This window comes from Pelophylax lessonae (assembly GCF_965119305.1).
Source record: "Pelophylax lessonae genome assembly, chromosome: 2".
In the NCBI taxonomy this organism is placed as follows: domain Eukaryota; kingdom Metazoa; phylum Chordata; class Amphibia; order Anura; family Ranidae; genus Pelophylax; species Pelophylax lessonae.
The window spans coordinates 136392824-136417576 of NC_138769.1; positions in this window are offsets into that span (position 1 = coordinate 136392824).

The following is a 24753-nucleotide window of genomic DNA, read 5'->3' on the forward strand; positions in this document are numbered from 1 at the left end:
AAATAACCCCTTGATTGTCACACACACACACACACACACACATACACTTCTATTACTAGTATAGTGTTTGAACAGATCAATATCTGATCTGATCAGAACTATACTAGCACCCCCATAGTTTAAAAAATGTTGATCTGCGGCACCACAGCTAAAACCTCCATCCCTGAAATTGTGAAAATAAATAGGGGGGCCAGTGGGACTTTGAGTGAGGTGAAACATTAGCTGTCAATAAACAAAAAGAACAACGGGTGCCAAATAATGATTTATTGGTCAATGGCTACATGACAGAAAAATCAAGCAGCAATTGTAATAATCAAAACATGTCGGTCAATAAATTAATTTGGGAAAAACAACACGAATGGATACCATGGAGAGAAACAGTACATATGCACGTATATTGCATATAACATCAATGAGGAGTATATACTATATAATACTGTATTAAGAACCCATGTACATACAAGATACACGTTGCATGAATGCTCTGAATCCGAGGACAAAAGAGCAAGCAATCCACATGAACAAACATTTGAAATTTTCCATATATATTCCATGAATCCATGTCGTGATCTGTCATTTTGTAGCTCTACGCGTTTTGTGGAATTTACATCCACTCTTCAGGAGCTTTATAAAATACCTAAAAAATTAAAATTAATTGGCACAGATATAATATTAATAAAAATAAGTATACCGGAAAAATCAAACTTGAGAACAGCCAATATCTGAAAAGTTTGAATACTTACAAAAACACGATTGTATCAATTAATCAACCAGAGAATCTCCAAGGATATTCTGGGATTTTGAAGGATATAAAGGAAAAAACATTTCTCATTGCTGGATGCACCAGAATGGATATACGTCTGATCCGGGGGCTGAGGCGGGTGCACGCCACAAAAGGTCCAAGGTGGAACAGGGGGGAGGAACCAGATGGACCACATAAAGAAAATAGGGTTTGCCAATAATCTCACACATAAGTGACCCAATGATCTGTTCAAAAACAACATTATTTAGTAAAAATAACGTATAAAAAATATACTGTAAAGGGACTAGGTCCAAATTGAGATATTGGGTGTGAGAAGATTCAAGAAGAAAGGAATAAATACCATAGGATCCCAAAAGAAACACTAGAGTGCCGTGTAAGCCATAAGGCAATTAAGTGAAGAGGGAGAAAAAAGGAGCAATAAAGAACCTGCTTAAAGGATTGGAAGAGAAAGTGTGCGGGGGAAAAAAGAAGAAAAAAAAAAAAAGAAAAACCAAGGTGAGTTGAAAAAGAAATAAATGTGCAGATGATAGTGACTTACAGAGAGGATGTCAAAACGATGATGAATAAAACCAAAGTGCAGGCAGCGCATATAGAAATAAGATTATTTCTAGCGCCCCCATAGTTTAGGGTTCCCAAAACGCGGTGTTTGCACGGTCAGCACTGATTCCTGCCAGCACCTGCGTTTAACCCTTTCACCCAGGCAAGTGTAGTAATCAATAGATTACTGTCACTTACAAAAAAACACAACACACAAAACCGCTGTGTTAGCTGAGTCACGCCTGATCCCTGCTAGCATTAGCAGTTTTTTTGGTAGGGCTTGAAATAGTCCTTGACAACCAGGTGCTTTTATTACCTGTGAGTCAACACCACTGTACAGGTAAATTAATTACCAAAATGTCTAAACGTTTGTACAGTGGTGAAGAGGCTTATAGTATGCTGGCCGTGTCATCTGATAGCGATGGGGAAGCTACAGTGACCGAATTACTGTCAGTATACGAACTTGATGACAGCAGCGGCTCCCTGACAGATAGCTCCGACGACAGATGGGTCCCTGTTAGACCCAGGCGTACCCGACCCCATTCTGGAGTTGTTGAGATGCAGGAATCGCAGGGTGCTCGTATGGAGCAGAGTGTGGTTACTAGTGCCGCTCATTTTTCTGGCGACCTGGCAAGCGCCAGCGACCTAGTACACCCTGGACCTAGTACAACCAGCACTGCAGTATCACCTGGTGACGTGGCGAGTCCCCTAAGTGCAGTTGAAGCTGGTGCAGTGGCTAGCACAAGTAGTGGCCCGCAGCCACCGCGTATTCGTAGACAGGCCCGTAGAGCCCATAGTGCCCTCCCTGATGCGCTGGCATATCCCAATTGGCAACCCACTGATTCTACAGCGCCAGTACTTCCCCCATTCACTGCCCAACCTGGAATCCACGTGGAGACAGCTGGTTTTACGCCCCTGAACTTTTATGAGCTGTTCTTCACGGAAGATCTTTACAGATCTATTGTGGATCAATCAAATTTATACGCACAACAATTCATCGCCGCCAACCCAAATTCACCCCTTGCCAGACAATTCGGCTGGAAACCTATAACGGTTTCCGAATTTAAAATCTTTCTGCGCCTTTCCCTCCACATGGGCATAACTAAACAGAGTGAATTGCGGCTATATTGGTCCACTAGCCCAGTTCACCATATGCGCATGTACTCTGCCTCCATTTCCAGGGGGAGATACAAGCAAATTCTGCGATTTATGCATTTCAGTGACAATGAAATCTGTCGTCCTCGGGGAGACCCTGAATATGATCGGCTCCACAAAATTCGGTCCCTTATAGACCACTTCAATCAGCGGTTTGCAGCCTTGTTTACCCCTGAACAAGTTGTCTGCGTTGACGAGTCCCTGATTAAATTTACTGGCCGCCTTGCTATGAAACAGTACCTCCCCAGCAAGCGTGCCAAGTACAGGGTCAAACTGTATAAATTCTGTGACAGGGCCACAGGTTATACAGTTAGTTTCCGGGTCTATGAGGGAAAAGATAGCTGTGTGGAGCCCCCGAACTGCCCAGACTACATAGGGAGCAGCGGTAAGATTGTTTGGGACTTGGTGTCACCCTTATCCGGAAAGGGGTACCATTTGTACGTGGACAACTTTTACACAAGCGTGCCACTATTTAGTCACCTTCTCGATTTACAAATTGGCGCATGTGGCACCGTGCGACCTAATCGCCGGGGCTTCCCCCAACTGCTTGTAAATTCCCGTCTTAGTCGGGGGGCGAGAGCCTGCTTGAAAACGGACAAATTGCTTGCGGTGAAGTGGAAGGATACACGGGATGTTTATGTTCTGTCCTCCCTTCACGCAGACACGACGATCCAAATCCCTACGGCAACTGGCGTTAAGGAGAAACCCCTCTGTGTCCACGAATATAACCTTAATATGGGAGGGGTGGACCTTAACGACCAGCTTTTGGCGCCGTATTTAGTTGCCCGTAAAGCCAGACGCTGGTACAAAAAAGGGTCTGTTTACCTTTACCAATTGGCTATGCTGAACGCCTTTGTCCTATACAGGGCGTCAGGACGAACTGGATCCTTCCGGGAATTCCAGGAAGCGATTATCCTTGCCTACCTGTAGCCAGGAGGCATGCCTGTCCAACTTCCCCTTCCAGATGCAGTGAGCCGGCTGCATGAGAGACATTTTTCTTATGTCCTCCCGAGTACCCCTACCCAAAGATACCCCCAAAAAAGATTTTGTGTCTGTAGCAGGCGCGGATGTAGGCATGATACCCGCTATTATTGTCCCAAATGTCCTGACCAACCTGGTCTCTGCATCAGGGAATGTTTTGAGCGCTACCATACACTAGTGGAGTATTAGTGTAGGGTACAGCACAACACAGTGTAGGGCACACAAACACAGGGTCTCGAAGGATGTTGGATGTCCATCGACATTTTGAGAGACCCAAGCTGGAAGATCGCAGTCCCAAATCAAGACATCAAGGAACAGTTAGAAAGAAAAATAAAAGGATTCAAAAACTGTTGTTGTGTCAGTCATTTTATATGTTCTTCTACGCTTTCTACTGTACTTTTCATGTCCTTTGTTTGTTTTTTCATTCTTTTGTGACCTGTTTCTCTTGCAGGTACTCGTCGGCTACCATGACATTGATTTTATATATTCTGACACAAACAGTGTTTGCGCTCAGCATATATGGATACCTTTGCTGGTAGCAGCTGTGGTGATTTTCTGATTTCAGCACTGCAGTTAAAATCCTATTTTGGTATACGTGGATAGTGTCGTGTATATCCATCATTAAATTCAGTGGGTGGTTGTTTTGGCGGTTAATGATGAGTAATAATACGCATTATTCCTGTGCTGATTTCTGATAGGTTCTTTTTTTTTTCGTTCAGCCCACAGGCTGCATGAAAAAAAAAAAAAACCTATATGCCAAACAATGACCAGCAATGTACTGGTACGTTGCTGGACTTTGAGTGGTTATACCAGGATGATGCCTGCAGATTTAGGCATCAACTTGGTATTGTTTTTTACAGCCAGTGGTCGGCTTACATGTAAAAGCAATCCTAGCAGGTAATTGGACGCTAGACTGCTTTTACATGCAGTCGGAGGGGACACTCCCCCCCCCCCCCACCGCTGCCTTCCGTGGTTTTTCTAGGACTCTCCTGTCCCACCGGTTAACCCGAGAGTGCAGCCGGTGGTTCAATTATCTAACCATAGAACTAATTGGAGATGAGAATGGCTCCAATCATCTCTATGGCCTAAGATACCGGAAGCTACGAGCATTTCATGACTTCTGTTTCGCCAGAAATAAACAGGGCCATTGGGAAATTGGGAAAGTATTTTATCACACCAATTTTGGTGTGGTCAGATGCGTTAAGGTCAGAGGAGAGATCTAGAGTCTAAAAGACCCCAATTTTTTTAAAAAAGAGTACCTGTCACTACAGATTGCTATCATAGGGGATATTTAAATTCACTGTGATAACAATAAAAATGATTAAAAAAAAAAAATGAAAGGAAAGGTGTCAAAATAACAAAAAAGCAAAAAAAAAAAAAAAATATCAAGCCCCCCCCCTTTCCCCCCGTGCTTGCGCGCAATGGCGCACGCAAGCGTTGGTCTAGTGTCATATGTAAACCGCAATTGCAGTATGCATGTGAGCTATCGCCACGAACGCCAGGTCGAGTGCAGGAATTCTGCAGTAGACCTCCTCTGTAAGTCTAAAGTGGTAACCTGTAGAGACTTTTAAAGGTTTTTAAAAATGTACGTACGTTGTTGCCGCTGGGCAGGTGTGCGAAATTTTTAAAGCATGTCATGTTTGGTATCTATGTACTCGGCATAAGATCATCTTTTAAATTTTACCAAAAAAATCTGTGATTGCCAACAAGGGTTTCTCCACTAAGTACTAAGTCATGTTTTGCGAAGGGGTCAAATACTTATTTCACTCATTAAAATGCAAATCAATTTAAAACTTTCTTGAAATGCATTTTTTCTGGATATTTTAGCTGTTATTCTGCCTCTCACTGTTAAAATAAACCTACCATTAAAATTATAGATCGATAATTTCTTTCTCAGTGGGCAAATGTACAAAATCAGCAGGGGATCCAATACTTTTTCCCCCCTCACTGTATGATGTCTACAATGTAAAAAAGTGTTTGGCTTTAGATGGACTTGAAACCAAATACAGCCAGGCAACGATCATTTTTTAAAAACAAACCAGCAATAGAAGTCCTCCATTTTTCTCATGACAAGTGTAAGTTACCAAGCTGTTTTTGATAAATGTATACAAATATTAAAACAAGGAGCATCCTTAGGACATGAACTATCACTTTCCTAGATCATCCTCTGGGATTGTGCCATTATTTGAATAGAATCTTCCAGGTTCATGTCCTGCTAAAAAAGTGGATACGTGAACACTAGGCCAGGCTGACTGAGGGTTCTCCCACTGATGATGGCAGCATTTTTTCCTGCTACTGAGGCCAGGGAATAATTATTACTATATGTATTTAATAAGGCCTCTTGCACACTGATCTCTAAAAAAAAAGTTTTTAGGCATACTGGCATTTTTCTTTTTTTACTGATATAAATGCAACAAATTGTTTCTTACCACTTCTAGAGCGGAAGATTTTCCTGCTAAATGACCAGGCCCTATTTTGCGATTCGGCACTGCGTGACTTTAACGGACAATTGCACGGACGTGCGATGCTGTACCTAAACTAAATGTACGTCTTTTTTTTCCCACAAATAGAGCTTTCTTTTGGTGGTATTTGATCACCTGTGCGATTTTTATTTTTTTGCGCTATAAACAAAAAAAGAGCGTCAATTTTGGGGAAAAAAAAAAACTGGATTTTTGACTTACCGTAAAATCCTTTTCTCTTAAGCTCATTGACAGACGCAGACTTCTTGATTAATATCAGTAGGGTTATACTTCCCCCTACAGGAGTAGGACACTAGGCAGGAAAAAAGCTCTGGCCACACCTATGGGCAGTCCCAGGGGGTATATCCTCTCTCTCCCTGACACAGGATGTCAGTTATGTAACAAAGCAGCGTCAGAGACTCATACCAACCCAACTCAAAAATAGAGGGGCGGGTCCTGCGTCTGTCAATGAGCTTAAGAGAAAAGGATTTTACGGTAAGCCAAAAATCCAGTTTTCTCTGTCGCTCATTGACAGACGCAGACTTCTTGATTAATATCAGTAGGGACGTCCCAAAGCAGTGCCACAAATGAGGGGTGGGATAATCAGAAATAAAATCCAATCCAGAAGGCCAAACCAGAGCCAACCAGAAGCACAGAGGACTCATCGAAACAAAAGGATGAGACCCACCTGAAAAAAACAAAACCCCCGAGGTAGACCAAAGTTCCCCTCAAACAGCAGCCTGCAAAACTTTGCGGCCAAAAGAGGCATCCGCCGATGCCAGCACATCAACCTTATAAAATTTTGTAAAGGTATGAACCGACGACCAGGTAGCCGCCTTGCAAACCTGAAGCACCAACGCCTGATGGCGGAAGGCCCAGGAAGCACTAAGAGCCCGAGTGGAGTGCGCTTTAACAGGGAACGGAGGAACCTGACCCTTAATAGAATAAGCCTGCACCACCGTCTGTCTGATCCATCTGGAGATAGTCGCGGCAGACGCAGGCAACCCCTTTCTAGGGCCATCCGTGATCACAAGAGTGAATTAGCCTTACGAAAAGAGTCAGTAGTAGCCAAGTACACCCTGATCGCCCGAACCACATCCAATAAGTGTAACGCAAACTCACGAGGATGACTGGGCTTAGGACACAGGGAAGGTAACACAGTGTAGGGCACACAAACACAGGGTCTCGAAGGATGTTGGATGTCCATCGACATTTTGAGAGACCCAAGCTGGAAGATCGCAGTCCCAAATCAAGACATCAAGGAACAGTTAGAAAGAAAAATAAAAGGATTCAAAAACTGTTGTTGTGTCAGTCATTTTATATGTTCTTCTACGCTTTCTACTGTACTTTTCATGTCCTTTGTTTGTTTTTTCATTCTTTTGTGACCTGTTTCTCTTGCAGGTACTCGTCGGCTACCATGACATTGATTTTATATATTCTGACACAAACAGTGTTTGCGCTCAGCATATATGGATACCTTTGCTGGTAGCAGCTGTGGTGATTTTCTGATTTCAGCACTGCAGTTAAAATCCTATTTTGGTATACGTGGATAGTGTCGTGTATATCCATCATTAAATTCAGTGGGTGGTTGTTTTGGCGGTTAATGATGAGTAATAATACGCATTATTCCTGTGCTGATTTCTGATAGGTTCTCTTTTTTTTCGTTCAGCCCACAGGCTGCATGAAAAGAAAAAAAAAACCTATATGCCAAACAAGGACCAGCAATGTACTGGTACGTTGCTGGACTTTGAGTGGTTATACCAGGATGATGCCTGCAGATTTAGGCATCAACTTGGTATTGTTTTTTACAACCAGTGGTCGGCTTACATGTAAAAGCAATCCTAGCAGGTAATTGGACGCTAGACTGCTTTTACATGCAGTCGGAGGGGACACTCCCCCCCCCCCCCCACCGCCGCCTTCCGTGGTTTTTCTAGGACTCTCCTGTCCCACCGGTTAACCCGAGAGTGCAGCCGGTGGTTCAATTATCTAACCATAGAACTAATTGGAGATGAGAATGGCTCCAATCATCTCTATGGCCTAAGATACCGGAAGCTACGAGCATTTCATGACTTCTGTTTCGCCAGAAATAAACAGGGCCATTGGGAAATTGGGAAAGTATTTTATCACACCAATTTTGGTGTGGTCAGATGCGTTAAGGTCAGAGGAGAGATCTAGAGTCTAAAAGACCCCAATTTTTTTAAAAAAGAGTACCTGTCACTACAGATTGCTATCATAGGGGATATTTAAATTCACTGTGATAACAATAAAAATGATTAAAAAAAAAAAATGAAAGGAAAGGTGTCAAAATAACATAAAAAAGCAAAAAAAAAAAAATATATATCAAGCCCCCCCCCTTTCCCCCCGTGCTTGCGCGCAATGGCGCACGCAAGCGTTGGTCTAGTGTCATATGTAAACCGCAATTGCAGTATGCATGTGAGCTATCGCCACGAACGCCAGGTCGAGTGCAGGAATTCTGCAGTAGACCTCCTCTGTAAGTCTAAAGTGGTAACCTGTAGAGACTTTTAAAGGTTTTTAAAAATGTACGTACGTTGTTGCCGCTGGGCAGGTGTGCGAAATTTTTAAAGCATGTCATGTTTGGTATCTATGTACTCGGCATAAGATCATCTTTTAAATTTTACCAAAAAAATCTGTGATTGCCAACAAGGGTTTCTCCACTAAGTACTAAGTCATGTTTTGCGAAGGGGTCAAATACTTATTTCACTCATTAAAATGCAAATCAATTTAAAACTTTCTTGAAATGCATTTTTTCTGGATATTTTAGCTGTTATTCTGCCTCTCACTGTTAAAATAAACCTACCATTAAAATTATAGATCGATAATTTCTTTCTCAGTGGGCAAATGTACAAAATCAGCAGGGGATCCAATACTTTTTTCCCCCCTCACTGTATGATGTCTACAATGTAAAAAAGTGTTTGGCTTTAGATGGACTTGAAACCAAATACAGCCAGGCAACGATCATTTTTTAAAAACAAACCAGCAATAGAAGTCCTCCATTTTTCTCATGACAAGTGTAAGTTACCAAGCTGTTTTTGATAAATGTATACAAATATTAAAACAAGGAGCATCCTTAGGACATGAACTATCACTTTCCTAGATCATCCTCTGGGATTGTGCCATTATTTGAATAGAATCTTCCAGGTTCATGTCCTGCTAAAAAAGTGGATACGTGAACACTAGGCCAGGCTGACTGAGGGTTCTCCCACTGATGATGGCAGCATTTTTTCCTGCTACTGAGGCCAGGGAATAATTATTACTATATGTATTTAATAAGGCCTCTTGCACACTGATCTCTAAAAAAAAAGTTTTTAGGCATACTGGCATTTTTCTTTTTTTACTGATATAAATGCAACAAATTGTTTCTTACCACTTCTAGAGCGGAAGATTTTCCTGCTAAATGACCAGGCCCTATTTTGCGATTCGGCACTGCGTGACTTTAACGGACAATTGCACGGACGTGCGATGCTGTACCTAAACTAAATGTACGTCCTTTTTTTCCCACAAATAGAGCTTTCTTTTGGTGGTATTTGATCACCTGTGCGATTTTTATTTTTTTGCGCTATAAACAAAAAAAGAGCGTCAATTTTGGGGAAAAAAAAAAACTGGATTTTTGACTTACCGTAAAATCCTTTTCTCTTAAGCTCATTGACAGACGCAGACTTCTTGATTAATATCAGTAGGGTTATACTTCCCCCTACAGGAGTAGGACACTAGGCAGGAAAAAAGCTCTGGCCACACCTATGGGCAGTCCCAGGGGGTATATCCTCTCTCTCCCTGCCACAGGATGTCAGTTATGTAACAAAGCAGCGTCAGAGACTCATACCAACCCAACTCAAAAATAGAGGGGCGGGTCCTGCGTCTGTCAATGAGCTTAAGAGAAAAGGATTTTACGGTAAGCCAAAAATCCAGTTTTCTCTGTCGCTCATTGACAGACGCAGACTTCTTGATTAATATCAGTAGGGACGTCCCAAAGCAGTGCCACAAATGAGGGGTGGGATAATCAGAAATAAAATCCAATCCAGAAGGCCAAACCAGAGCCAACCAGAAGCACAGAGGAATCATCGAAACAAAAGGATGAGACCCACCTGAAAAAAACAAAACCCCCGAGGTAGACCAAAGTTCCCCTCAAACAGCAGCCTGCAAAACTTTGCGGCCAAAAGAGGCATCCGCCGATGCCAGCACATCAACCTTATAAAATTTTGTAAAGGTATGAACCGACGACCAGGTAGCCGCCTTGCAAACCTGAAGCACCAACGCCTGATGGCGGAAGGCCCAGGAAGCACTAAGAGCCCGAGTGGAGTGCGCTTTAACAGGGAACGGAGGAACCTGACCCTTAATAGAATAAGCCTGCACCACCGTCTGTCTGATCCATCTGGAGATAGTCGTGGCAGACGCAGGCAACCCCTTTCTAGGGCCATCCGTGATCACAAGAGTGAATTAGCCTTACGAAAAGAGTCAGTAGTAGCCAAGTACACCCTGATCGCCCGAACCACATCCAAGGAGTGTAACGCAAACTCACGAGGATGACTGGGCTTAGGACACAGGGAAGGTAACACAGTGTAGGGCACACAAACACAGGGTCTCGAAGGATGTTGGATGTCCATCGACATTTTGAGAGACCCAAGCTGGAAGATCGCAGTCCCAAATCAAGACATCAAGGAACAGTTAGAAAGAAAAATAAAAGGATTCAAAAACTGTTGTTGTGTCAGTCATTTTATATGTTCTTCTACGCTTTCTACTGTACTTTTCATGTCCTTTGTTTGTTTTTTCATTCTTTTGTGACCTGTTTCTCTTGCAGGTACTCGTCGGCTACCATGACATTGATTTTATATATTCTGACACAAACAGTGTTTGCGCTCAGCATATATGGATACCTTTGCTGGTAGCAGCTGTGGTGATTTTCTGATTTCAGCACTGCAGTTAAAATCCTATTTTGGTATACGTGGATAGTGTCGTGTATATCCATCATTAAATTCAGTGGGTGGTTGTTTTGGCAGTTAATGATGAGTAATAATACGCATTATTCCTGTGCTGATTTCTGATAGGTTCTCTTTTTTTTCGTTCAGCCCACAGGCTGCATGAAAAAAAAAAAAACCTATATGCCAAACAAGGACCAGCAATGTACTGGTACGTTGCTGGACTTTGAGTGGTTATACCAGGATGATGCCTGCAGATTTAGGCATCAACTTGGTATTGTTTTTTACAGCCAGTGGTCGGCTTACATGTAAAAGCAATCCTAGCAGGTAATTGGACGCTAGACTGCTTTTACATGCAGTCGGAGGGGACACTCCCCCCCCCCCCCCCCCCACCGCCGCCTTCCGTGGTTTTTCTAGGACTCTCCTGTCCCACCGGTTAACCCGAGAGTGCAGCCGGTGGTTCAATTATCTAACCATAGAACTAATTGGAGATGAGAATGGCTCCAATCATCTCTATGGCCTAAGATACCGGAAGCTACGAGCATTTCATGACTTCTGTTTCGCCAGAAATAAACAGGGCCATTGGGAAATTGGGAAAGTATTTTATCACACCAATTTTGGTGTGGTCAGATGCGTTAAGGTCAGAGGAGAGATCTAGAGTCTAAAAGACCCCAATTTTTTTAAAAAAGAGTACCTGTCACTACAGATTGCTATCATAGGGGATATTTAAATTCACTGTGATAACAATAAAAATTATTAAAAAAAAAAAATGAAAGGAAAGGTGTCAAAATAACATAAAAAAGCAAAAAAAAAAAAAATATATATCAAGCCCCCCCCCTTTCCCCCCGTGCTTGCGCGCAATGGCGCACGCAAGCGTTGGTCTAGTGTCATATGTAAACCGCAATTGCAGTATGCATGTGAGCTATCGCCACGAACGCCAGGTCGAGTGCAGGAATTCTGCAGTAGACCTCCTCTGTAAGTCTAAAGTGGTAACCTGTAGAGACTTTTAAAGGTTTTTAAAAATGTACGTACGTTGTTGCCGCTGGGCAGGTGTGCGAAATTTTTAAAGCATGTCATGTTTGGTATCTATGTACTCGGCATAAGATCATCTTTTAAATTTTACCAAAAAAATCTGTGATTGCCAACAAGGGTTTCTCCACTAAGTACTAAGTCATGTTTTGCGAAGGGGTCAAATACTTATTTCACTCATTAAAAAGCAAATCAATTTAAAACTTTCTTGAAATGCATTTTTCTGGATATTTTAGCTGTTATTCTGCCTCTCACTGTTAAAATAAACCTACCATTAAAATTATAGATCGATAATTTCTTTCTTAGTGGGCAAATGTACAAAATCAGCAGGGGATCCAATACTTTTTCCCCCCTCACTGTATGATGTCTACAATGTAAAAAAGTGTTTGGCTTTAGATGGACTTGAAACCAAATACAGCCAGGCAACGATCATTTTTTAAAAACAAACCAGCAATAGAAGTCCTCCATTTTTCTCATGACAAGTGTAAGTTACCAAGCTGTTTTTGATAAATGTATACAAATATTAAAACAAGGAGCATCCTTAGGACATGAACTATCACTTTCCTTGATCATCCTCTGGGATTGTGCCATTATTTGAATAGAATCTTCCAGGTTCATGTCCTGCTAAAAAAGTGGATACGTGAACACTAGGCCAGGCTGACTGAGGGTTCTCCCACTGATGATGGCAGCATTTTTTCCTGCTACTGAGGCCAGGGAATAATTATTACTATATGTATTTAATAAGGCCTCTTGCACACTGATCTCTAAAAAAAAAGTTTTTAGGCATACTGGCATTTTTCTTTTTTTACTGATATAAATGCAACAAATTGTTTCTTACCACTTCTAGAGCGGAAGATTTTCCTGCTAAATGACCAGGCCCTATTTTGCGATTCGGCACTGCGTGACTTTAACGGACAATTGCACGGACGTGCGATGCTGTACCTAAACTAAATGTACGTCCTTTTTTTCCCACAAATAGAGCTTTCTTTTGGTGGTATTTGATCACCTGTGCGATTTTTATTTTTTTGCGCTATAAACAAAAAAAGAGCGTCAATTTTGGGGAAAAAAAAAAAACTGGATTTTTGACTTACCGTAAAATCCTTTTCTCTTAAGCTCATTGACAGACGCAGACTTCTTGATTAATATCAGTAGGGTTATACTTCCCCCTACAGGAGTAGGACACTAGGCAGGAAAAAAGCTCTGGCCACACCTATGGGCAGTCCCAGGGGGTATATCCTCTCTCTCCCTGCCACAGGATGTCAGTTATGTAACAAAGCAGCGTCAGAGACTCATACCAACCCAACTCAAAAATAGAGGGGCGGGTCCTGCGTCTGTCAATGAGCTTAAGAGAAAAGGATTTTACGGTAAGCCAAAAATCCAGTTTTCTCTGTCGCTCATTGACAGACGCAGACTTCTTGATTAATATCAGTAGGGACGTCCCAAAGCAGTGCCACAAATGAGGGGTGGGATAATCAGAAATAAAATCCAATCCAGAAGGCCAAACCAGAGCCAACCAGAAGCACAGAGGAATCATCGAAACAAAAGGATGAGACCCACCTGAAAAAAACAAAACCCCCGAGGTAGACCAAAGTTCCCCTCAAACAGCAGCCTGCAAAACTTTGCGGCCAAAAGAGGCATCCGCCGATGCCAGCACATCAACCTTATAAAATTTTGTAAAGGTATGAACCGACGACCAGGTAGCCGCCTTGCAAACCTGAAGCACCAACGCCTGATGGCGGAAGGCCCAGGAAGCACTAAGAGCCCGAGTGGAGTGCGCTTTAACAGGGAACGGAGGAACCTGACCCTTAATAGAATAAGCCTGCACCACCGTCTGTCTGATCCATCTGGAGATAGTCGCGGCAGACGCAGGCAACCCCTTTCTAGGGCCATCCGTGATCACAAGAGTGAATTAGCCTTACGAAAAGAGTCAGTAGTAGCCAAGTACACCCTGATCGCCCGAACCACATCCAAGGAGTGTAACGCAAACTCACGAGGATGACTGGGCTTAGGACACAGGGAAGGTAACACAATATCCTCGTTCAAATGAAAGTCGGAAACCACCTTAGGAAGAAAGGATGGATTCGGACGAAGAACCACCTTATCCTTATGAACCACCAGATATGGGGAACGACAGGACAACGCAGCCAGTTCCGACACCCTGCGCGCAGAAGTGATAGCCACCAAAAAGGCCACCTTCTAGGATAAGGTAAGCAAAGGAATCTCCCTAATATTTTCAAAGGGAGGTTTCTGGAGAACCGACAACACCAAATCAAGATCCCAGGGCGCGCGTACTGGAGGAACCAGGTGCCGCACCCCCTGGATGAAATTCCGCACCAAGGAATGAGTAGCCAGTAGCCTCTGGAAGAAGATCGCCAATGCTGAAACCTGACCCTTGATAGTGCTCAAGGCCAGCTTCTGCTTAACCCCCCGTTGGCCAATATCCGAGCCACCGAGTAAGAACGTGGAGTTCTTACTCGTGGACTCACACCACGCGATATCAGACTTCCATGTACGATGATAGACCTTTCTGGAAGTCGCTTTCCTCGCTTTAATCAGAGTAGGAATAACTGAAGTAGACAAACCCCTGTCCTTCAGCACCTGGCTCTCAACAGCCAAGCCGTCAAAGCCAGCGATTGTAAAGCAGGATAGAAGATCGGTCCCTGAGACAGCAGATCCTCCCTGCGAGGAAGTTGCCAAGGAGCGTCCGCGACCAGCCTGACCAAGACGGCGTACCAGGCCCGATGAGGCCAATCCGGAGCCACAAGGATGACTGGAATTCCCTCCGCCTCTATCCTGCGAAGAAGTTTCGGCAGCAACTTGAGAGGAGGAAAGGCATACAGCAGCTGATACTGCCCCCACGAAGCAATCAGTGCGTCTGTGGCGTCCGCCAGAGGATCGCGGGCGCGGGCTACAAACCTCTGCACCTTTCTGTTGAGCCGAGATGCCAACAGATCCACGTCCGGGGTGACCCAATGAAGGAACAACTGGTGAAACACCTGTGGAAGAAGAGGCCATTCCCCTTGATCCAAGGTCTGACGGCTGAGCAAGTCCGCCTGCCAATTTTCCACACCCGGAATGTGAACTGCAGAAAGAGCCGGAACAAACTGTTCCGCCACACGAAGAATGCAGGCCACTTCCACGGCCGCCAGAACACTCTTGGTGCCCCCTTGATGATTGACATAGGCCACGGCCGTGGCATTGTCCGACTGAACCCAAACCGGGCAGCCCCGAAGATGCTCGTTCCAGCGAACCAGGCAAAACCTGATCGCTCTCAGTTCCAACACATTTATCGGCAACCTGGATCCTTCCGGAAAACAGGGCTTCCCCTGACTGAGCATCGGAGACCGAGTCCCCCAAACCAGAGACTCCCTGGTCCGCTCGCTCAGCTGGATCCGATTGTTCAGGGAATCGGGATTGCGGTTCCATTCGAGAAGGTCTCCTTTTGGAGAGTCCGCGTATGAAACTGAGCCTGCGGAGACTCCGCACGGAGGAGGAGGTCGTCCAGGTAGCCCAGAACCGATATGCCCCGCTGCCGCAACAACGCCAGGACTGGGGCCAAAACCTTTGTGAAGACCCGGGGAGCAGAGGCGAGACCAAAGGGTAACGCCACAAACTGATAATGGTCCTCTCCCACCGCAAAGCTCAGAAACCACTGGTGTCCTGCGTAAATGGGAACGTGAAGATAGGCATCCTTGATGTCTATGGACGCCACTTGCATCAAGTCCTGCACTGCCCCCAACAGAACCGTTAGGTGATCCGGGGACAGTCGCATATTGGAAGGGAAGAACCGCACCAGTGGAAGCAATCGAAACTCGATCTTGTATCCCGACCGTATGACCTCGTGAACCCATGTGTCTTGAATCCTGGAGAGCCACAGGTCCGGGGTGGGGGCGCACCTTCAGGCTGAAGCGGTCTTATCCTCAGGTCTGGAAGGACCGAATTGTTGCTTACCAGACCAGGGTCTCTTGAAACCCCCCGGGGGGGCTTTAGAGGACTTTGCCTTGTCGCCCGCCCCAGAGGAGCGAAAAAACTTCTTATGAGCTGTAAAGGAAGGTCCCAGTCTGCGACGAGGTTCCTTACCCTTATTAGCCTGTGGTAAAAAGGTGCTCTTGCCCCCAGTGAGATCCTTGATAATCTCATCCAAGGTAGCACCAAACAGGCGATCCCCCTGAAAAGGGAGATCATTCAAGGCTTTTTTGGAAGCCTGATCCGCCGATCAGCACTTCAACCATAGCATGCGCCGGAGGACCACCGCCGAGATCAACACACGCCCCAGCAATGGAGCAGCGTCCAGTGCGGCGTTCCAAACAAACTGTAGCCCCTGCACTATTTGCTCCAGCAACTCCGGCACGGCAGGGGGGAGACTTCTCCCCTCCAGGTCATTGCGTAACAGCTTGGGCCATTCTGTCAATGCCTGCGAAACTAGAGCAATGGTAAACACTGGCCTCAAGGCCGACCCTGCCAGGGAGAATATGGAACGGGACACAGATTGTTACTGCAAAAATGACACTGGCAGGGAAGGGGTTAACAGTATTGGACAGGGAGGGGTTAAGTGTGTCCTAGGGGCGTGCTTCTAACTGTAGTGGGACATTGCTATTGGTGTTAAAACAAAGATCAACAGTTCTACACAGTAGAACTGTCAGATCTTCATTTTTACACAGGGAGAACAGACAGGCGGCTTGTTTACATAAGCCGCTCTGTCTTTCTCCCGCTGTACTGGCGATCGTAGTGTGAGCGGCGAACATCGGGTCCGCCAGTCACACTCCCGCACTCCTCCGTGAACGAGCCGAGGCGGGCGCGCGCTCGCCCGCTATTGGCTCTAGAAGGAGTGACAGGCGAGCAACGTAGATCTACGTCACTCTGCCTGGCCGGGGCCGACTGCGGCAGTAAATATATTGTGCGCAGTCGGCAAGTGGTTAAGGAGGGACTCTTCAAACGGGTAGCGCCTAGCAATCCGTTTAGGAATCCCAGGGGGTCGTTTTGGACGGACCCACTCCTTTTTAATGATATCGTCAAAGCATTTGGGAAAGGGAAACACCTTTGCCACCCTGGAGGGCTTGCGAGTGCCAAAGGCAACTTCCGTATGAGCTGCATCCGCAGGTGCAACCTCCAGTTTTAGGGTCTCCCAGACAGACACAATCAGTGCGTCCACCAGTGCCTTGTCTTGCGCTATGGCGGAGGCAGGAAGGTCATCCTCACTGTCAGAGGAGACGGGGCGCGGGACATCAGCCTTCGAGGAGGAACCCGCCGCAGCAGTGACTGGCTCAGAATCAGAGTCTGAGGCATCAGACAAGACAGGGGTAGCCGTGGGTCGCTTTTTAGCCCCCCGTCCCTGACAGGCCACCTCCACCCGGGACACAAATGACTCCAGGACCGCTGAAAGCGCATCAATGGTGAGCGGAGAATCGGAGGGCCCCACAGCCACCTCGAGGGGATCAGATGGGGATACATGTGCAGCAGGGTCCATGGCAACACCAGGGGAACCCGTCAGCAAAATATGACAAAATTAAAAACCAAAAAAAAAAAACATTTTTTTTTGCAAAAAAATCCCCCAACGCTACAGCGCCCCTCAGTGGTCAGACAGCGTGCCTCGAGACCCCCGCAGAGAGAGAAAAGAGACCCCCAAAAGGCTCACCACACGATGCACCAGAGTTCAAAAAGGACTGCTGTCAGCGCTGTCTACATGACAGGAAGTCCTGTGGAGTGATCTTCCCGGGTCTAGGTAGAGGCTCCGCCCCCTCACATGCCCTCAGTAACTCCCACAGCTGCCCAGCTCTCGAGCAAGATGAGCTGGGTGTACCAAGATGGCCGCCTCCATGCAGAGCACATGTAGGCTACAAGAAAATGGCGGCCCCGCGCTGTCCGCAGTGCCAAAAGGGGACCCCCGCGTGCCTACCCACGGATCGATCGGCAGATGGGCCTAAAAAACACAGGTAGCAACCCCCCGCACGATCGTTTAGGGCAACATCGGCGGCGCACCCCACCGCCCCCATCTGTGGCCTGTAACCCAGATTCAGCCCCCTGGAGTCACCTCCCAACAACCACACTAGTGAGGGGGGGGCAGATAGGTGGGGGTGCGTAACAAGACAGAGGGGAACCCGGATCATGGGGGTCCGACCATCTCAGGGAGGGGCCCGCGTCCACCCCAAAACCCGTCAGGGGGAGAGGGGGAACATTTTACTCACCATACCGGAACAGGTGGGCGCCAACTCCTGACAGAACCCCTCTCCACCGAGGTGGGGGGGCTGTCGGCCAACAAAGACGCCGCGACTCAGGCTCAGACTGGTCGTAGGCGACCTGGCGAGACGTTTAACTCGCGGGGCCAGTCCCCGTCCAGTGGGACTATGTCGCGGCCGACCCAGGGCGGAGCTAGGGCCTGCACGCGCTCGTAGGCCGGCTGAGGTGACCACTGGATCTCAACATCCAGCCCGTCGCCCAGATCCGGCATAATTGCTTGAAGAACTCACAGGAACAACTGGAGAAAAAAAAAGCTAACTAAAAAGATTTATCTAAAAAAACTTGCCAGGACCAAAGATCCCAGCAAGAAACTTAGGTCCTTACTCCAGACTAGGCAGAAAAAAACTGACATCCTGTGGCAGGGAGAGAGAGGATATACCCCCTGGGACTGCCCATAGGTGTGGCCAAAGCTTTTTTCCTGCCTAGTGTCCTACTCCTGTAGGGGGCAGTATAACCCTACTGATATTAATCAAGAAGTCTGCGTCTGTCAATGAGCGACAGAGAAAATATATTTTTCACATTCTGCTATATGACACCCCCCCCCCCCCCCCAAAAAGTAAACATCAAAATTTTTTAACATTTTAGGCCAATTTGTTTTCTGCTACATATTTTTATTACGCAGATAAAAGGTTGGTTAAATGGTTAGTAAGTATAAGGCAGGGAGGCAATGAATAGTGTGATCATAGATCTATCATTTATTGAAATATTTGGTGAAATTTCACTACCGTGCAGTAAAAAATAAAGATGATGACAGCGATGTATACACAGAAAACAAGACAGACTAACATTTAACATGAATAACAGTACCGACCGGTGTTTGTGTAATGGTGCAAAAATATCAAGGGGAAAAAAGGGAGTTCACATAGTTCTTCCCTGATATTTATCCTTTGGAAGCTCGGATGCTTGAGGATATAGGGTCCCGATATCACAAAGTGTATGGGGGTGGTTTATCTCGTTCCCATGAAGGCTATGACATGTAGGCTCTTTATTGAGTAACGGTGCAGCTGAATTTCCTCATGATGTCAATCAGGAACCGTGTATGATAATAATGATATGTATCTTAAAGGTATGTCTCCATTGTTGTTAATTCTGGCTAAAAAACAATGGGTAACTGTGAGTATACCATGTTCATATGAAATAGCTCACAAATTTATGTTGAAGGTAAGTATTATCAATGGTAACTGTTGACTTACAACGTGGAGGGTTACTACGATGCTCGGAGGATCATGCTGGAGGTGTTATTCAGGAGCGCATATATGATCAACAGCTGATTATGGCTTATAGTGCACCGGTCTGGTACGGTAGGTACACTGATCTAGGGGGACTTGTATAAGGTATGTTGAGCTTTTAAGAAATCATCTCGGGGATTCCTATGCAGGGAATATTGGCAATGAAATGTTGGTTGTTACAACTGTTAGTGTCCGAATTGCCAATCCCGATGCTCATTTACCTGACGGCTGGATTGGCTGTCTCTTCACCCCTCTAAAGTACCTTATGAGTTGCTGTGCTGTTGGTCACTCCTGTAGCCGAATGCTGGCGTGGTGAATTGCCTGGGTTGTCACGGTAATATGAAGTAAGCTGATCCTCCGTTCGCCTCCGGTCACTTGTTTGGAGATACAGACTGCGGGTATCCTCTCTTGCGGTCCGCCATCCACTAAGGAATGAAGTTTGAAAACCCCGGCGGGCTGGTGACATCAACACGTTTTGCTGGAGATTGCGTAGCTTCGTCTGGACACTGAAGGCTGATCCCTTTATTTCTCGCATGTGTTCCCCAATATGTATTTTTAATTGCCACTTTGTTTTCCCTATGTAATTTTTCTTACAAGGGCAAGCTATCGTGTAGATTGTTTTTGTGGTGGAACAATTAATTAAATTGAGAATTTTATATTCTTTTTCGCCTGTAGCATTATGGAATGTATCTATTCTATCCACACATGGACATATCTGGCATCAACCGCAGGGAAACATGCCTTTACTTCTAGGGGTTCTTGAGAGCCAGGTTCCTTTAGAATCTTTGGTGAATTCCGATTTTGTAAGAATGTCGCTTAAGTTTTTTGCTCGTCTGGCTACCATGTTTGGGCTTGGGCCTACTATGTCTGTTAATTAAACGAAAATGTGCTGCGCTAGAAAATAGTGAATAATGAAATCACCAAAAAAATACAAAAAATATATAATACAGAAAATATATATATCACTCTGTATGTGTGTCAGGATAAGGTAACCTGAAATTAATCAGTATTCCTTAAAAATGTGAATTTCACCAATGTATATCAATAATCACATAAATCATAAATCATCCAGTGTAAAATATAATAAAGTGAAAAATTAGGATAATAATTAAATTAAATCCCAATAAAGTCCATGCAAAAATTAGGAGAAAATCCAAGAAGGTGTGCCACAAGATCCCAAAGAGTGCATCCACGCAATTCCTTGTAAGAATATAATAGACACCAACGTGTAAATCACCCAGGGAAAATCAGATGGCTGCTTACCAGAACGGGTAGGTCTCTCAAGCTAATGAGTAGACCACAGAAAGCTTAAGTGTAATGCCAAGGATGGCCACAGGATGTCTCCTTTAAACTCTCAATGGCGATGTCCACATAGTGGGAAACAAATTACGACAGGGACATAGTGTAACTCCGTATACAAGGCATTTATTTAAAAGTAAAAAGCAGATAAAACCACTCACATTTGCGATGTGAATTCAAGGCATCTAAAGGTTACAGGTACGCTGGAAACGAACGAACATCTCCCTCGCTGTTAGTATCTAGGTAGCCGGCTTGTTGGGGGCGTGGTCTCGTCACGTCTGGGTCACCCGACCGGTTTCGCTATAGGTTAGCGTCATCAGGGGTGTCACCCCTGATGACGCTAACCTATAGCGAAACCGGTCGGGTGACCCAGACGTGACGAGACCACGCCCCCAACAAGCCGGCTACCTAGATACTAACAGCGAGGGAGATGTTCGTTCGTTTCCAGCGTACCTGTAACCTTTAGATGCCTTGAATTCACATCGCAAATGTGAGTGGTTTTATCTGCTTTTTACTTTTAAATAAATGCCTTGTATACGGAGTTACACTATGTCCCTGTCGTAATTTGTTTCCCACTATGTGGACATCGCCATTGAGAGTTTAAAGGAGACATCCTGTGGCCATCCTTGGCATTACACTTAAGCTTTCTGTGGTCTACTCATTAGCTTGAGAGACCTACCCGTTCTGGTAAGCAGCCATCTGATTTTCCCTGGGTGATTTACACGTTGGTGTCTATTATATTCTTACAAGGAATTGCGTGGATGCACTCTTTGGGATCTTGTGGCACACCTTCTTGGATTTTCTCCTAATTTTTGCATGGACTTTATTGGGATTTAATTTAATTATTATCCTAATTTTTCACTTTATTATATTTTACACTGGATGATTTATGATTTATGTGATTATTGATATACATTGGTGAAATTCACATTTTTAAGGAATACTGATTAATTTCAGGTTACCTTATCCTGACACACATACAGAGTGATATATATATTTTCTGTATTATATATTTTTTGTATTTTTTTGGTGATTTCATTATTCACTATTTTCTAGCGCAGCACATTTTCGTTTAATTTCCACTATGGGTTTTTTCTGTGATTCCTTTGTGCAGCAGCTCACCCTACAATACTAATTTTTTATAATTATATTAGTGCAGAAATATCCACTTTTATATTCTACTATGTCTGTTAGCGTGGGTGTGTTGCTTAGGATACCCTAATGTTTTTGTAATATTTGGCGAACTGGTTCCCATTGGGTACCGTATTGAGTGATGATTCGTGTAGTTCCTATTATGTCTTTAGTTGGAATGGTCTTTTTAACCAATAAGTCCTCTCTTTTTTATGTGCTGACTTTCTGTGTGGCTTTTCTCAATTGCCTATGGGAGTAGCCTCTTTCCTCAAAATCTTTTATAAAGATCTTTGCTCTCTTTTAAGAAGTCCTCTTTTTCAGAGCAGTTACGTTTTATCCGTAAAAACTGATATGTTGGTATGCTGTTTTTCAGCCATTGGGGATGGTGGCTATCTGCTTTCAACAATGTGTTGGCTGCGGTGTTTTTGCAGTATGTGTTTGTGATTAGTTGGTTATTTTCAATTCTTATCCATAGATCAAGCAAAGAGATTTTGAATTTATCAGCTGTATATGTGAGATGAATGTTTCTGTCGTTTTCATTTAAGGCTTTGATGAATGCGTGCAATGTTTTTACAAAAAGAGAAGTGGTGGATTTTTAATTTAAATAGTTTAATCCCTTCAGGGCAGAACTCAGAAATTAATTTTCAAGTTTTTCTTGAACAATAATTAAATACCTCCTAATAACTTAATTAATATACCATCATTCACCAACAAGCTATTTTTATTTTTAAATAGCCACATTTTTGTTTTCATTCATCTCATAGATGCCACAGTTATATATAATTGTAACTATCCTAGATTACACTATTTTAGTTTATTTCAACAATTTCCATTTGTGATCTGTCTAGTGGTGCACTGAAATTTCGGGAACCGAAATTTTCGGCCGAAAATGGGTTAAAGATGCCGATATTAACCACTTGCTGACTGCCGTCAGTATATTTACTGCGGCAGTCAGCCCCTCACAGGCAAAGCGACGTAGGTCTACGTCGCTAGCCTGTGAGGCTCCGGGTAGCGAGCGCGCGCCGCCGAATACGGACCCCCCGCATGTGTGCCCGGCAGACCCGATGTCCGCCGGGCACTCGCGATCGTCCGTTACACCGGGAGAAAGGCAGGCAGCTAATGTAAACAAAGCCGCCTGTCATTCTCCCCTTTGTAAGAATGGTGATCATACGGTTCTACTATGTAGGACCGTTGATCACTGTTCTTACAGCTCAAGCCACAGCCAATCACAGTTAGAAACACGCCCCTGGTGGGAGGACGGCTATGGAGGGAGGAGCCTGCTAATGGAGCTGATCCCGACGGCCTGCTGAGTCTCTGAGCCACCACCCAGAGAGATGTGAGGGAATGCTCTCTCACCTAGCCTCGATGCCTGCCTAGCTGGATCCCGCTATCCCCCCTCCCCGCTACCCGGAGGCCCCGACCCGGTCCTGGTTGCCGACCCTCCCTGAGGCTTGGAGGAGGGAGGACGAGCACCCTGGGTCCCTCCTGGAGACTGGAATCGGCTGTGTATTGGAGAGGTGGCCGCCGAGCGCAGGGGCTGCTGAGACGCTGGGAGAGCCGGCGTCCAGGATCAGGAGAGAAGGTCTGATTGGAGTGAACACCGCCGAGGGATCCAGCTTGGAGAGACCCAGCAACATTGGACATCGTAATCATCCCCACCATACCACTCTACAAGGAACGCCACAGATTAGCCGAAGGGGACTGGTGAGAGGGGAAACCCCCCAGAATTTTCATATGAACGATATCAAAACAGTCTTTCTTAAAAATACTATCATCATTTTGGAGTGTATAACTTAAGAGCTAATGTGACTGTGATGGAAAAGTGGTGTGGGACCTTGCTTGCTTGAGTGCGAGGGAAACCCCCAGAGAGGTTGTACGTTTATTTCTCAACATCAGATCTTCTTGAAAAGCACTGTCTTATTATCATCTATAAGTATGCAGCTTCATAGAACAGAGGGACTAATCTGAAAAAAGTGCGGGACTATGCTTACTTAAGCGAGAGGGGAAATCCCCTAGAACTCCCCTGCGTTGGATCATAAAATCAGCCTTCCTTGAAGCACTGTTAAATTATCACCAAGGAGTATATAGCTTAAGAGTCAATGAGACTGTTGAGAAAAAATGTGCGGGACTCTGTTTACCAAAGTATGAGGGGAAACCCCTATAGAATTGCACTACATTTGATCTCATTCCTAGCCCTTCGTGAAAGTATCAGTATATTTTCATCTATGAGTTTATAGTTTGATGAGTCAGAGGGATGGTTCTCAAAATTGTGCGGGACGCTGCTTACTTATGGTAGAGGGGAAACCCCCCAGGATTTTATTTCACATGATCTCAATATCACCCCTTCTTGAAAGTACTGCTGAATTATCTTTCATGAGTGTATAGCTTAAGAATTGTCGGGACTGTTTGGAAAAAATGTGTGGGACTCTGCTTACTTATATAACTTAAGAGCTAATGTGACTGTGATGGAAAAGTGGTGTGGGACCCTGCTTGCTTGAGTGCGAGGGAAACCCCCCAGAGAGGTTGTACGTTTATTTCTCAACATCAACTCTTCTTAAAAAGCACTGTCTTATTATCATCTATGAGTATGCAGCTTAATAGAACAGAGGGACTAATCTGAAGAAAGTGCGGGACTATGCTTACTTAAGCGAGAGGGGAAATCCCCTAGAACCCTCCTGCGTTGGATCCTAAAATCAGCCTTTCTTGAAGCACTGCTAAATTATCACCCAGGAGTATATAGCTTAAGAGTTAACGAGACTGTTGAGAAAAAATGTGCGGGAATCTGTTTACCAAAGTATGAGGGGAAACCCCTATAGAATTGCACTACACTTGATCTCATTCCCAGCCCTTCGTGAAAGCATCTGTATATTTTCATTTATGAGTTTACAGTTTAATGAGTCAGAGGGATGGCTCTGAAAATTGTGCGGGACACTGCTTACTTATGGTAGAGGGGAAACCCCCCAGGACTTTATTGCACAGGATTTCAATATCAGCCCTCC